Raw genomic sequence first — 15,944 nt, forward strand, 5'->3', positions numbered from 1 at the left:
CCCCCCTCCATAGTTTAACCCCCCGGTCATATTCATGTAGTGCTTAGGCGAAGCCCTGCGCGGATCACTTCACCATCACCGTCACCACGCCGTCATGCTGACGCAACTCTCCCTCGACACTTTGCTGGATCAAGAGTTCGAGGGACGTCATCGAGCTGAACGTGTGCAGAACTCGGAGGTGTCATACGTTCGGTGCTTGATCGGTCGGAGCGAGAAGAAGTTCGACTACATTAACCGCGTCGTCAAACGCTTCCGCTTTCGGTCTACGAGGGTTTGTGGACACACTCTCCCCTATAGTTGCTATGCATCTCCTAGATAGATCTTGCGTGAGCGTAGGAATTTTTTTGAAATTGCATGCTATGTTCCCAACAGGCATCTCCCGCTTAGTGGAAGACCCATCATCCTCAACACTAGCGTTCAACGAAATCAGCGGAATCGGGTCATCGCTCTCATCTGGCGGTGCTTTTTTTGTCGAGCTCCTCGAGAAACTTCTGTTACTCGGCATGAAGGCGGACCATCATCTAGCAAATTCCTTTGGCTTTCCGTTGTTCCTTGAGGGACTCGTAGACTGCATTGTTCTTGGCGAGGAGCCGCGGGTTCACTTGAACGAGTGTGGCCAAGTAGTCCTCAATGGCACACCCGGTCACCATGTGGTCCACCTCCTCCTCGACTAAGGAGTCGATCCTAAAGTAAGGAGAATCATTGGGCGATGCCATGTCCTTGAGGTCGGTGCTAACAACTAACATTTCATTAATGGAATTCGTATCACAACGTTCTTGTAGAGTTGAGTCTACGATGCCTAATATCATGTTGCACTCATGTGCAGTCCCTACAAAACCATTAAGTTGGTGTTTGAACTTTGAAGTAGTATCGCACAAGCGATGAACATGTCGGGTGACATGCATCCACACAAAATAAGGAGGTGGGGACTGTACCTTTGGACCTCTGAACATCATGACACTTGGTCAATAGTAGCATGCTTCTTATGAGGACTACATTTTATTACCAAAACCATTTGATAAAAATGTGTAAGAACTCCGGCGATGATTGTATCTAACAACTCAAGCTCATGACAAAAAATGTATTTCCCCTATGTTAAGGCATATCTCTCTAGATGTAGTTTTGGTGATTGATGACAACATGTTTGCGTACTAATCATGTGCTTTGAGCATTTCAGAGATTCATCATTTGGCACGAGACGATTTCTTTCCCCTCGGAGTGTCATTCAAGACGGTGTAGCTCTTTCGTTTCTTTTGGTGGATTAGTTTCGTAGGAGTCACCGTACTATCAAGAGGGGGTCCGCTTTGGTAAGGCTAGGGTGGAATCAACACGTACACATCCTCTTTACACCCTCTGAGCCTTTCCGCTTCATTGGAGATATCTTTCCTCTCTCTTTGGGCTGAGTCTGGTCCCAGCGGTAGTACCGCGGTACCCAGCGGTAGTACTGCTTAGGGGTCACAGGCGGTAGTACCGCTCCGCAGCGGTAGTATCGCCGGTGGGTCCTCAGCAGTACTACCGCTACGGTACCAGGCCCCTACCGCGTCGACTCGAGGGGTCATTTTTCGTGTCGGATAGTGCGGTACTTTGTAGCGGCAGTAGGGCGGCAGTACCGCTCATGAGCGGTAGTACCGCCATACCACCGCGGTAGTACTGCTCGGGTCTGCCACTCCCCTGCCCTCCAGTCGCCACGGTAGTACCGCCCAGGGGGGCGGTAGTACCGCTGTGGTCAGCGGTAGTACCGCTGCCTCCTGCGGTAGTACCGCCCTCTGCGGGGCTGTTGTGGGGGGTAACGGTTGGATTGTTCCCCCACTATATAAGGAGGTCTTCTTCTTCTCCAAAGTTGACCTACCTCTTCCCCCAAAAGCTCCATTGTTGCTCCAAGCTCCATTTTCGCCCGATCTCTCTCCCTAGCCAATCAAACTTGTTGATTTGCTCGGGATTGGTTGAGAAGGCCCCAATCTACACTTCCACCAAGAGAAATTTGATTCCCCCCACTTATCCCTAGAGGATCTTGTTACTCTTGGGTGTTTGAGCACCCTAGACGGTTGAGGTCACCGCGGAGCCATAGTCCATTGTGGTGAAGCTTTGTGGTGTCGTTGGGAGCCTCCAGTTAAGTTGTGGAGATTGCCCCAACCTTGTTTGTAAAGGTCCGGTCGCCGCCTTCAAGGGCACCAATAGTGGAATCACGGCATCTCGCATTGTGTGAGGGCGTGAGGAGAATACGGTGGCCCTAGTGGCTTCTTGGGGAGCATTGTGCCTCCACACCGCTCCAACGGAGACGTACTTCCCCTCAAAAGGAAGGAACTTCGGTAACACATCCTCGTCTTCACCGGCTCCACTCTTGGTTATCTCGTCCCTTTACTTTCGCAAGCTTACTTGTGTTAAATCCCTAGCTTGCTTGTGTGCTTGTTGTCATTGCATCATATAGGTTGCTCACTTAGTTTCATATCTAGATAACCTAGTTTGATGCAAAGTTTAAATTGGTAAAGAAAAGCTAAAAATTGTTAGTTGCCTATTCACCCCCCCTCTAGTCAACTATATCGATCCTTTCAATTGGTATCAGAGCCTTGTCTCTTTATTAAGGACTTTACCATATGAAGAGTATGGTTGACGTCGTAGACGGTGTGGAGGAGCACTCCGGTGTGAATCCGGTCTCGTCTACGGGAGATGGGGGTACCTCGGTCTCTCATGAGGAATTCAATGTGGCGTTGGACACATTGAAAACCTTCATGACTACCGAGGTCGAAAGCATGTTTAATAAATTCTTAGAAGGGCTTAAACTTTCCACCACACCGTTGAAAGTGGGTGATCCCACCAACAAGGTGACGGATGCTACCTCCGACAAGGGGGAAGCTACTAGCAAGAAAGCTCCTTCTTCTAGTGGTAAAAATGGCACCGACATCTTTGCCCATGTGGAACCTCCACTTGTCTATGGTGGACCGCTCCCTTCCACTCATATGAATCATGCCGGACCGACCCCTAAGATTGAGAAGAATGTAGATTTTGATTCTTGGGTCCATCGTTTTAAGCGTCATTTAAATCATGTGAACACTAACCTTTGGAGAATCATTGAAGAAGGTTTCTATCCGCATGACCGAAGTAACTTCACTCCTAGAGAAGTTGTGGATCATCAATTCAATGAGAATGCTCTCTTCATCATCCAAGAAGCAATCGCACCCGAAGATCTTCCTCATCTCCGGCCCTACACCGTGGCCAAAGATGCTTGGCTCCAAGTTGTTTCCCTCTATTGGGGAAGCGCAAGCATTCAACGCTCCAACTATGAAGTGGTGCAAGATGAAGCCGATGAGTTTGCAATGAAAGAAGATGAAGAACCTCGTGAGCTTTCTCGGAGAGTAACAAAACTCGCGGTCTCTCTCCGAGATCATGGAAGTAAGGACACGGATGGCAATTGGATCAAGCGCAAATTCCTCAAGGCAATGATGCCCTACCACAAAGCCATGTCCTCCGTCATTCGTCAAAGGCCGGACTTCCACACCTTGTCCTCAAGTGAAGTGTTGGATGAGTTTGTTGCTATGAGCATCTTGGACAAGACCGCCGACAATGCGGTTCTTCGCTCTCAAAGAGTAAAGAAGCCCAACCTTGCTCTAAAGGCCAAGGTTAGTATGGAGGAAGAGGAAGAAGAGGAAGAAGAGGAGGGCAACCTCGAAGATACGAAGTATGCCTATCAAGAACACATGGCTCTTGCTTCAAGGCCATTTTGGAGCAAGAAGAACACAAGGCCAAACTTCAACAAGAACAATTCAAGTGGCGCAAAGGGCAAGCAACGAGTGAGGACTTGCTTCAATTGTGGCAACGTGAGCCATTTTGTTGCGGAGTGCCCTTACGAGAAGAGGGAAGACAATGGTGGCAAGCTCATTCGAAAGGACAAGGCCAAGTCGTTCCCCAACAAGAGCAACTTCACCAAGAAGACTCCTCCCAAGGCATTGGTGGTACAAGAAGAGTACAATGAGGATGATGACGATGATGAAGATGGTGAGTCGGTTGCCATGGCCTCCGTTGCCATTGCGATGACTCCACAAGTGTCTCTCTTTGACTCACCCAATGAGAACATCACCGCCAAGTGCCTCATGGCTAAAGCCACCAACAAGGTAACCCCCAACATCAAAACTACCATCATTAATCATCCTTCTTCCACGGATAGCATTGATGAACATGAGGGGACAAATGTGGAGGAAAATGAGTTTGAGACCTTTATGGGTAAACTCAAGGGTAAATCCAAGAAGCACTTCGTTGCTCTCTTGGAACAACTTGGTGAAGCCAATGACATGATCGAGGCTCACGAAGATACCATCTCTAAGATGGAGGGGCATAGTCGTGACTATGCCGATGAGATTTCGGATCTTTCCAATGCTCTTGACGAAGAGCGTGGTCTTCGTTTGGCTCTTGAGGAGTCATACAACGATGATCATGCTAAGTTAAAGAAAGATCTTGATCATGCTCTTGTTGTGTCTCGTGTGCTAAACTCCGAGAAGGCAAAACTTGGGGTTGATCTTGCTAGACTCAAAGAGGAGTTTGACATTCTCGACAAGGCTCACAAAGTCTTGAAGGGTGTTCATGCTAGCCTCAAGGAGTCTCATGATCAACTCCAAGTAAAGCTAACTAAGGAGAAAGCCACCTTTCCTCATATGGTGTTAATTGATAATGCAAATGCTACTAACCCTTGTTGTGAGCATGTGCATCTTGTTGAGCAGAATGCTAAGTTGAAGGAGCAACTTGAGAAAGGCCTTGTGTCATGCATACAAGGTGAGAAGAACCTCAATGACCTTTTGAGCAACCAAAAGGAAGTTGTGGCCAAGGAGGGGATTGGGTTCACACCCAAGCCCAAGAACAAGAAGAAGAATGACAAGACCAAACGACCTCCTCCTCTCAAGCAAACTTTTGTGAAGGAGGGAGAGGGTGCTTCCAAGGAGAAGAAGAACAATGCGAAGGGTGGCGGTGTCAAGAAGGGTAATGCCACCCCTTCCAACAAAGCCGACGACTTTAATCCTTCTTATGTGTTATGCCGTGCTAGTGATGGGCATGTTTATGCCAAATTTGTTGGTTCTCCTCATGAGTACATTGAATGGTCTATTTGGGTTCCTAAGACCCTTGTTACTAACATCAAAGGACCAATTACAAAATGGGTACCTAAAACCAAGCATTGATCTCTTGTAGGTGTTTGCTTCCGGTGGGGGATCATGGTTGCTCGATAGTGGAGCTAAAAATCATATGACCGGAAGCAAGGACTTGGTGGTGGACGTGCACAAGATTCCATCTATGCCCACCAATGTCGAGTGGGGTGATGCCTCATCTTATAAGGTATTGGGACTCGGCAAAGTAGTCATTTCTCATGATCTCACGATCGAGAAAGTCATGCTTGTTGAGTCCCTTGCATACAATTTACTTTCCGTTCGTCAACTTGCAATCATGGGTTTTGCCACTTTCTTTGATATTGATACCGTGGCCCTCTTGTGGAGCAAGACTCTTAAAGTAGCCTTTGTTGGGCATGTCGAGAACGGTCTCTATGTGATTAACTTTTCGGAGCGACCCACTAAGACCGCGACATGCCTAATGGCTAAAGTTGACGTGGGATGGCTTTGGCATCGCCGGTTAGCCCATGTCAATATGAGATCTTTACAAAGTCTTCTCAAGGGGGACCATGTCCGTGGACTAACGAACGTTAGTTTTGCTAAAGATCGTGCTTGCAGTGCTTGTATCGAAGGAAAGCTTCATGAGAAGGCTCACCCTCCCACGACTCTCATTTACTCGAAGAGGCCTTTGGAGCTCCTTCACTTGGATCTCTTTGGGCCTCCATACTTTGATAGTCTTGGGGGTAGAAAGTATTGCTTGGTGATTGTGGATGACTATTCAAGATACACTTGGGTGTATTTCTTCAAGAGGAAGAGTGAGACCCAACAAACCGTCATTGACTTTGCAAATGAAGCCCAACGTCAACACAATGCAAAGATCTTGACAATAAGAAGTGACAACGGCACCGAGTTCAAGAACTACACCTTGGATGAGTTTCTTAGTGATGAGGGGATCAAGCATCAATATTCCGCACCTTACACCCCTCAACAAAACGGTGTTGCGGAAAGGAAGAACCGGATGTTGATGGATGCCGCAAGGACCATGATGGCGGAGTTCAAGTCTCCATACAACTTTTGGGCCGAAGCCATCAACACCACGTGTCATGCATCCAATTGGCTCTACCTCCGCAAGGGCTTGAACAAGACTCCATATGAGATACTCACCGGTAACAAGCCCAACCTCAAGTACTTTCGGGTGTTCGGGTGTAAGTGTTTCATTCTCAAGAAAGGTGTTCGGTTGTCTAAATTTGAGGCTAGAGCTTATGAGGGCATATTTGTTGGTTATGCTACAAACTCTCATGCTTACCGTGTCCTCAATAAATCCACGGGACTTATTGAGGAGACGTGTAACGTGGAGTTTGATGAGAATAACGGCTCCCAAGTGGAGCAAAGTGGCACTTGTGATGTAGGTGATGAAATTCCTCCTCAAGCCATAAGAAGAATGGGTGTTGGTTTTATCCTACCCATTGAGGAACCCCTTGTGGCCGAAGGAGAAGGACAATGCTCCACTCAAGTGGAGCCATCACCGACCCAAGGCCCACACGCTTCCGAAGAACAAAGTGAAGGCCCTCAACCTCATGAACAAGACCAAGGGCAAGATCATGCTCAAGACGGTGGTGACACACCAAGTGATGCCCAAGGTCAAGTTCTCTCCTCCAAGCAAGTTCAAGATCAAGAACAAGCTCAAGACGGCGCTCAAGATGATCAAGTGACCGCTCCTCATCTCACCACCGAGGAGGAATTGGAGCGTCGTGCCGCCAAGATTGCTTCCAAGCTCTCCACCAAGGGTCATCTCATGAAGAATGTACTTGGAAGCATTCAAAAGGGGGTAAGCACTCGTAGACAATTGGCAAACTATTGTGAACATCATGCGTTTGTCTCTTGTGTGGAACCCCAAAAGGTATATGTAGCTCTCGAAGATCCGGATTGGCTCAATGCCATGCATGAAGAACTCAACAACTTCGAGTACAACAATGTGTGGAGATTAGTGCCAAGGCCAACGGAGAACCACAATGTCATTGGAACCAAGTGGATATTCAAGAACAAGCAAGATGCTCATGGGACCATCATCCGCAATAAGGCATGATTGGTGGCACAAGGCTACTCCCAAGTCGAGGGTATCGACTACGGTGAAACCTTTGCTCCCGTTGCTCGCCTTGAATCTATTCGTTTGTTGATTGCTTATGCTTCACATCACAACTTTAAGTTGCAACAAATGGATGTGAAGAGTGCTTTTCTTAATGGTCCTATTAATGAGTTGGTTTATGTCAAGCAACCCCCGGGGTTCGAGGATCCCTACTTTCCCGATCATGTGTATCAACTCGATAAGGCACTCTATGGCCTTAAACAAGCCCCACGTGTGTGGTATGACCACCTTACCAAGTTGTTACAAGATCGTGGGTTTGAAGTTGGGCTAATCGACCCCACTCTTTTTACTAAGAAGGTCAAAGGGGAGTTGTTTGTGTGCCAACTATATGTTGATGACATTATATTTGGTTCCCCCAACAAAGCTTTCAATGAGGAATTTGCCACACTCATGAACTCAAAGTTCAAGATGTCCTCCATGGGAGAGTTGAAGTTCTTTCTTGGTTTCGAAGTAAAGCAAAGAAGAGAAGGAACCTTCATCAACCAAGCCAAATACACTCAAGACATGCTCAAGAGATTCAAGCTAATTGATGTCAAGCCGGCGTCCACTCCAATGCCCACCAAGTGCCAACTTGACATCGATCCCAATGGTAAAGCGGTGGATCAAAAGGTATATCGCTCCATGATTGGTTCATTACTTTACCTTTGTGCATCTAGACCGGATATCATGTTGAGTGTGGGAATTTGTGCTCGTTTTCAAGCCGCACCTAAGGAAAGCCACTTTGTGGTGGTCAAGCGAATCTTTCGATATTTGGCTCATACCCCAAACTTTGGCTTATGGTACCCAAGAGGAGCAAACTTCAAGCTTGTAGGGTATTCGGACTCCGATTGGGCGGGAGACAAAGTGGATAGGAAGTCCACTTCCGGAGGGTGCCAATTCCTTGGTTGCTCTTTGGTAAGTTGGTCTTCTAAAAAGCAAAGTTGTGTGTCTCTCTCGTCCACCGAAGCGGAGTATGTGGTGGCCGGGAGTTGTTGTGCACAACTCTTATGGATGAGGCAAACTTTAAAGGATTACGGTGTCATTTGAGACAAAGTGCCTCTTTGGTGTGACAATGAAAGTGCCATCAAGATTTCTCTCAACCCGGTGCACCACTTCAAGACGAAGCATATTGAGATTCGGTATCACTTCATCCGGGATCATATTAGGCGAGGGGAGATCGAGCTCAACTATGTCAACACTCATGATAACCTTGCAGATATTTTCACGAAGCCGTTGGATGAAGCAAGATTTCGCGAGTTAAGGCATGAGCTAAATATCATTGATTCAAGCAATGTTGCTTGAACACTTGCACTCCCCACCATACTCGACTTGTTATCTTGTTTAGGTGTAGGCATGGACATGGGGGGAGTGTTGTTCTCTTAATGAACTCTCCCTCCCCTTATTATGCATAAATTGATCAACTCTTTCACATTAGCCATTTTTGATGGTACTTGTGCTTCAAAGACGAGTTTTGGTCATGGGCCCAAGGATAATTCTTCGCGGTGCCATACCAATTGACTCAAACATAGGTGGCCTCGGCCACCGCCCTCTCTTGTAGAGGTGTGTGGTTCTTGTCCTCTTGCTGGTGTTTTTGTTGCTTTGTGTTTGCTCTCTCTTCTTGCCGTTTCTTTTTCTTTTTCTTTTGAGATAAGCCTTTTGTGTCTAGTCTTTGGAGTCTTGGCTGGGCGGTACTACCGCTGGTGGTGTGCGGTACTACCGCTTATGATGACAAGCGGTACTACCGCCCACCCGAGCGGTACTACCGCTGGGGGGCGGGATCAGGGGGTTATGTCGGGGCAGGGGGAGGTTTCTCCTCCCCCATACCCATTCACACCGCCCCCTCGTCCCTCTCCTCTCCCAAGCGACTCCTCGCCACGGGAGGGCTCCGGCGGGCCGCCGTCTCCGGGCCATCCCTCTCCATTTCCTTTGGTGGAATCGATCCCCACCTTGTCCTCTTGCCATGGATGCCGGTATTGCCCTCGTTCCTTCTCTCTTTTTGTCTAGTTCTTAGATCTAGCATTTTAGGGGCAATAGTGGTTGCATCTCTAGATTTTTGGCTAAATCTCGGCTTGAGTAGTTTGGAGAAGGCGTCTAGACTATGTGGATTAAGTTTTGGTAGGATTATTTTTGAATTTGGCAGTCCGGTAGTGCCGGATCTGACCGCGGCAGTGGGAACCGCCGCGTCCCAGTCTTGAGCGGTACTACCGCTTGAGCGGTACTGCTGCCTCTAGCCAGCGGTACTACCGCTGCCTGCCAGATTCCATCATTCCTCTACCACTGTTTGATCCATGTTGTTTTGTTTGGAGGCTTACGCCTTTTCTTTCGTGTTGGCTTTTCCGTTCGTGTGTTTGGTTCCAGGTGGTGAACGTCCTGAGGAGCAAGTCCACCGTGTCAACCCCGGTCGTGCAACGTCAAAGCGCCACCGCACATCTGAGTCAGTAGGTGCTTCCTCAAGTGCGGCTCCTCCGCCTCAACATCAGAAGAAGCTTGCCAACAGGCCCAAGCCAAGGGGAAAGACTGTGACGGAGTTGTCTGCTAAGGAGTTCTGGGAAAGGCGTCGCCGCAACCCCTATGCGGAAGACCAAGAACCCAATTTTGTCAACCGCCCGTTCTGGAACCGCTTTCAGTTTGCCATCTACTTTGATGTGATCAAGGCCAAGAAGAATCTCTATGTTAATGTTCGCTCCATCGACGCGGATGCCATGGAAAAGGATCCTGAATACTTTGGTGAAGCTCTTCAGATGTGTACTCAGCTCAACATTCTCAGAATCATGCAGTTCAACAAGGACTTTGATGCAGATTTGGTGGCTCAGTTCTATGCTACTATCCATCTTGGAACTGATGAAGACAGGACTCTGACCTGGATGACAAATGGCAAGTTACTGTCTGTCAAGTGGAAGGCCTTCATGGAGTTACTTCACGTGGAAGATCGCGGTCTTGAGACTCCTGTCGGCTTTCACCCTCACCGCAATGTCAACTCCACTCACAAGCAAGCTCTCTGGCCCTACTGCACTGTGAAGGTTCACCCTGTGACTAAGAAGGAAACCTATGAGCTGTCTACCTACCTGGACATCCTTCATTGTGTCTTTCGCAAGACCCTCTTTCCTCGCATCAGGAATCTGGATATGGTCCACTCCTATCTCGTGGATATGCTTCTCTTCTGCCAGCATGAGAAGGAAGCAAAAACTGGCGAGTCTCTGGACATTTCTCATGTTATGTGGTCTGAACTTCTCACTGCCATTTCTGAGCGCAAGTGCCCGATCTATGGTCCGTTCATCATGCTGCTCATTGAGAAGGCCTGGGCACGTGTCCATCCCCAGGTGATGCTGGAAACTGGAGAATTGGTTTCTCATGAGATCAAGCGTCTGAGGAAGAAGGACAGTTGGGGCACCCCAGCCCCTAAATCCGGGGGTCCATCTACTGCTGCTGACATGGAGACCGAGGACGGGGCTGAGGCCGATGATGACGATGAGGATTTTGAGCCTTCTGGGACAGAGCCCTCTTGGGCAAAGAAGATCAAGCACAAGATGAAGAAGCTCTTCTGCATGGAGTCTCGTGGCCAGTACATGACTCATGTGGCTGAGAAGAAGGCCAGGGGGCGTCACAAGGAGCTCATGCGTCAGCTAGGTGCGACCGTTGTCAGTGGGTCTGAGGGCCAGATCACTGAGGAAGAGGAGTGGATTCAGCAGCACTGTCCGTGGACCGATTCCGACACCGAGCAGTTTCAGACTGAGGATGGCAGTGCAGATGACCCTGCTAGGAAGTGATGAGAGAGCTCCTCAGTTTGCCTTCACCTGGAGCCGTAGCGTCGCTCTTTGCCCTTTTGGTGTCTCGATGCCAAAGGGGGAGAGAGCTTAGGGATTTGCTTTATGGTGTGCTTTCTGGTGTCGTCGTTTTCCTTGTTGTGTTGTTGTGTTTTCTCGCGATTTGCTTTGTTTGGTTGTGTGCCAGTGAGACCTAAGTTCCAGACATATGGTGTAAGACATATGCTACCTTATCTTTATCTATGTCTTTCTAGTACTTTGGTATCTTATGAGTTGCTTGTCTATCCTGTTATATTACCTGCTCTCATGTATCCTATGCTTAGGTTGTTGGACTATAAAATATAGGGGGAGTGTTGATCCTAATGTGTGTGTCCTACATTCCAAAGGCTCTACTAACTAGGTGCACACATTCAGGGGGAGCCCGTCTATATTTTGTAGTTCTAAGTATCTTTACTTTCATGATATATCCTTGTGCAAATCCCTGGTTGTCATCAATCCACCAAAAAGGGGGAGATTGTTAAGGCATATCTCTCTTGATGTAGTTTTGGTGATTGATGACAACATGTTTGCAGACTAATCATGTGCTTTGAGCATTTCAGAGATTCATCATTTGGCACGAGACGATTTCTTTCCCCTCGGAGTGTCATTCAAGATGGTGTAGCTCTTTCGTTTCTTTTGGTGGATTAGTTTCGTAGGAATCACCGTACTATCAAGAGGGGGTCCGCTTTGGTAAGGCTAGGGTGGAATCAACACGTACACATCCTCTTTACACCCTCTGAGCCTTTCCGCTTCATTGGAGATATCTTTCCTCTCTCTTTGGGCTGAGTCTGGTCCCAGCGGTAGTACCGCGGTACCCAGGGTAGTACCGCTTAGGGGTCACAGGCGGTAGTACCGCTCCGCAGCGGTAGTACCGCCGGTGGGTCCTCAGCAGTACTACCGCTATGGTACCAGGCCCCTACCGCGTCGACTCGAGGGGTCATTTTTCGTGTCGGATAGTGCGGTACTTTGCAGCGGCAGTAGGGCGGCAGTACCGCTCATGAGCGGTAGTACCGCTTGGGTCTGCCACTCCCCTGCCCTCCAGCCGCCACGGTAGTACCGCCCAGGGGGGCGGTAGTACCGCTGTGGTTAGCGGTAGTACCGCTGCCTCCTGCGGTAGTACCGCCCTCTGCGGGGCTGTTGTGGGGGGTAACGGTTGGATTGTTCCCCCCACTATATAAGGAGGTCTTCTTCTCCAAAGTTGACCTACCTCTTCCCCCAAAAGCTCCATTGTTGCTCCAAGCTCCATTTTCGCCCGATCTCTCTCCCTAGCCAATCAAACTTGTTGATTTGCTCGGGATTGGTTGAGAAGGGCCCGATCTACACTTCCACCAAGAGAAATTTGATTCCCCCCACTTATCCCTAGCGGATCTTGTTACTCTTGGGTGTTTGAGCACCCTAGACGGTTGAGGTCACCACGGAGCCATAGTCCATTGTGGTGAAGCTTTGTGGTGTCGTTGGGAGCCTCCAATTAAGTTGTGGAGATTGCCCCAACCTTGTTTGTAAAGGTCCGGTCGCCGCCTTCAAGGGCACCAATAGTGGAATCACGGCATCTCGCATTGTGTGAGGGCGTGAGGAGAATACGGTGGCCCTAGTGGCTTCTTGGGGAGCCTTGTGCCTCCACACCGCTCCAACGGAGACGTACTTCCCCTCAAAAGGAAGGAACTTCGGTAACACATCCTCGTCTTCACCGGCTCCACTCTTGGTTATCTCGTCCCTTTACTTTCGCAAGCTTACTTGTGTTAAATCCCTAGCTTTCTTGTGTGCTTGTTGTCATTGCATCATATAGGTTGCTCACTTAGTTGCATATCTAGACAACCTACTTTGATGCAAAGTTTAAATTGGTAAAGAAAAGCTAAAAATTGTTAGTTGCCTATTCACCCCCCCTCTAGTCAACTATATTGATCCTTTCACCCTATGATACAATACCATAGGAGAACCATAGATTGAGATGTAACAAATGAATTAGATTGTCGGTTGGTTGGCGAATGATAACATCGATGATGGAGGGTAATCAAAAGTATTTGTTAATGATCTAATACGAAATGAAAATGAACAAAACAAATACTTATCTAAAAAGTTCATAACAATTATCATTGTGTAGTTGACACATAAAGCTACCTCTGGATTTGTAGTATGCAAGGAGCATAAGAACTTTATTATTCCTTGCTATGAACCTCATTTTCGGTGGTTGTCACGGCTACGTGGAGTACTGTTTAATGCCCTTGTTCTGGATACTAGAAATGTAGAGGGACTAAAACATAACTTGTATAGTGTATATATAGGGACATGAATGGATAGGCTGAACCAGCCATCAAAGCTTCATGAGGGTGGAGGTTGAACACATACATTTTTCACTTTTTAGATGGACTCTAATGCATTGTGAAAAACTTGATACATCAATATGTCATTAGAACCATAGGAGAGATCTCACAACGGTCGTTGTGCCTCATGGCCGTGGGCTATTGCAGAGGCGCGTATCAATTTTGTGGATGCGCCGGCGGTGGGTGAGGTGGTGATTTGACTATTGAGGTCGCCCAACACAACAAGGAGAATGGTTCCTGGGAGTGTTAATTAGAAGGTCAGAGGAGAGAACCAAGTACGGGAGCACTTGGTGGAGAGATATGTGAGACTTGGCTGTGGTAGGGAAGGGTGTTGGCTTGGAGACTCAGGCAGCTTTCCAGAAAGCGTGTAGTAATGGTGAGTGAAAGCAAGTTATCAGAAGGGGAGAGTCACCATTGAAAACAATAAGGTGCACTATAAGGGCGAATAGCCGTGATGTCCACGTGTACTTTTACTGTGCCGAGGGATTTCCCAGTTAACACCTTCCCTGTAAAACATAGCGATGGAGATCAATCCCTTTTTCTTCTCCACCCTCCCACACAACTTCTTCTGTCACACAGCCCGCTCTCGACCACAACGCTAGGATTCCTAGCCGCCGCCGTGCGCATAGTCGGCCGGAGCCACTGATAACCCACAAGTATAGGGGATCGCAACAATTTTCGAGGGTAGAGTATTCAACCCAAATTTATAGATTCGACACAAGGGGAGCCAAAGAATATTTGAAGGTATTAGCAGCTGAGTTGTCAATTCAACCACACCTGGAGATTAATTATCTGCAGCAAAGTGATTAGTAGCACAGTAATATGATAGTTTTGATGATAGCAACAGTAGCAACGGTAACGGTAACAGTGATAGCAGTGATATTATAGCAGTAACGATAGCAGTAACAACAATAGTAACTTAGCAAGAACAATATAAGATAAATTCGTAGGCATTGGACCGGTGATTCGTTGGATGATATTCATCATGAGACAGTTATAACCTAGGGCGATACGATACTAGCTCCAGTTCATAAATATAATGTAGGCATGTATACGGTAAATAGTCATACGTGCTTATGGAAAGAACTTGCATGCCATCTTTTGTCCTACCCTCCCGTGGCAGCGGGGTCCTATTGTAAACTAAGGGATATTAAGGCCTCCTTTTAATAGAGAATCGGAACAAAGCATTAGCACACGGTGAATACATGAACTCCTCAAACTACGGTCATCACCGGGAGTGGTCCCAACTATTGTCACTCTGGGGCTGCCGGATCATAACATGTAGTAGGTGACTATAACTTGCAAGATCGGATCTAGAACATGGATATAATGGTGATAACATAAACAATTCAGATCTGAAATCATGGCACCCGGGCCCAAAGTGACAAGCATTAAGCATGGCAAAGTCATAGCAACATCAATCTCAAAACATAGTGGATACTAGGGATCAGGCCCTAACAAAACTAACTCGATTACATGATGAATCTCATCCAACTCCTCACCGACCAGCGAGCCTACGAAGGAATTACTCACTCCCGGTGGGGAGCATCATGGAATTGGCGATGGAGATGTGTTGGTGATGATGAAGATCAAAGATCCCCTTCCCCGGAGCCCCAAACGGACTCCAGATCCGGCCTCCCGATGAAGAACAGGAGATGGCGGCGGCTCCGTCTTGTGAAATGCGATTATTCTTTCTCCTTGTTTTTTTCTGGAATAATGTGATTTTATAGCATCGGTTTCAGGGTCAGCGGGGTCACCAGGTGGGCAGCACCTACCTGGGTGCGCCTGGGGGGTAGGCACGCCCTGGTGGGTTGAGCCCACCCAGGTGCCCCCCTCAGGTAACTCTTGGCTCTAGAAATTCTCTTTATTGGTATAAAAAATCCTCGCAAAGTTTCGTTCCTTTCCGAGAACTTTTATTTCTGCACAAAAACAACGCCTTGGTAGTTCTGCTGAAAACAACGTCTGTCCGGGGTTTGTTTCATTCAATATCATGCAAATTAGAGTCCAAAATAAGAGGAAAGTGTTAGGAAAAGTAGATACGTTGGAGACGTAGCAACTCCCCCAAGCTTAAACCTTTGCTTGTCCTCAAGTAATTCAGTTGATAAACTGAAGTGAAAAAGGAAAACTTTTACGAACTCTTTTGCTCTTGTTTCATAAATAAGCCTAAGCAGCACGGTTTTCAGCAAAGATTATAACTAACCATGTCGACAATAACTCTTAAAAATTATATTAACTCATATCAATGACATAATCAACTGGAGAGCAATAATAAAACATCTCAAACAGCAACATGTTGTCAAAACAACCATGATACAATATGACAATAGTGGTATCTCGCTAGCCCTTTCTGAGACCGCAAAACATAAATGCAGAGCACCCCCCAAAGTTCAAGCAGTGACTAAACATTGTAACTCATGGTAGAAAAGATCCAGTCATGATGCACCCAACATTAGCTATACACAATGCATCAGCATGACAGCAGTGCTCTTAGGTTCTGGCACCTATTTGAGAAGGTGATGACACAACATAAAAGTAAATAGATTGTCCCTTCGCAGAGGGAAGCAATGATTTGCAGAGGTGCCAGAGCTCAAGTTTTTAAAACAGA

Source organism: Triticum aestivum, chromosome 5D (assembly GCF_018294505.1).
Source record: "Triticum aestivum cultivar Chinese Spring chromosome 5D, IWGSC CS RefSeq v2.1, whole genome shotgun sequence".
NCBI classification, from domain to species: Eukaryota; Viridiplantae; Streptophyta; class Magnoliopsida; order Poales; family Poaceae; genus Triticum; species Triticum aestivum.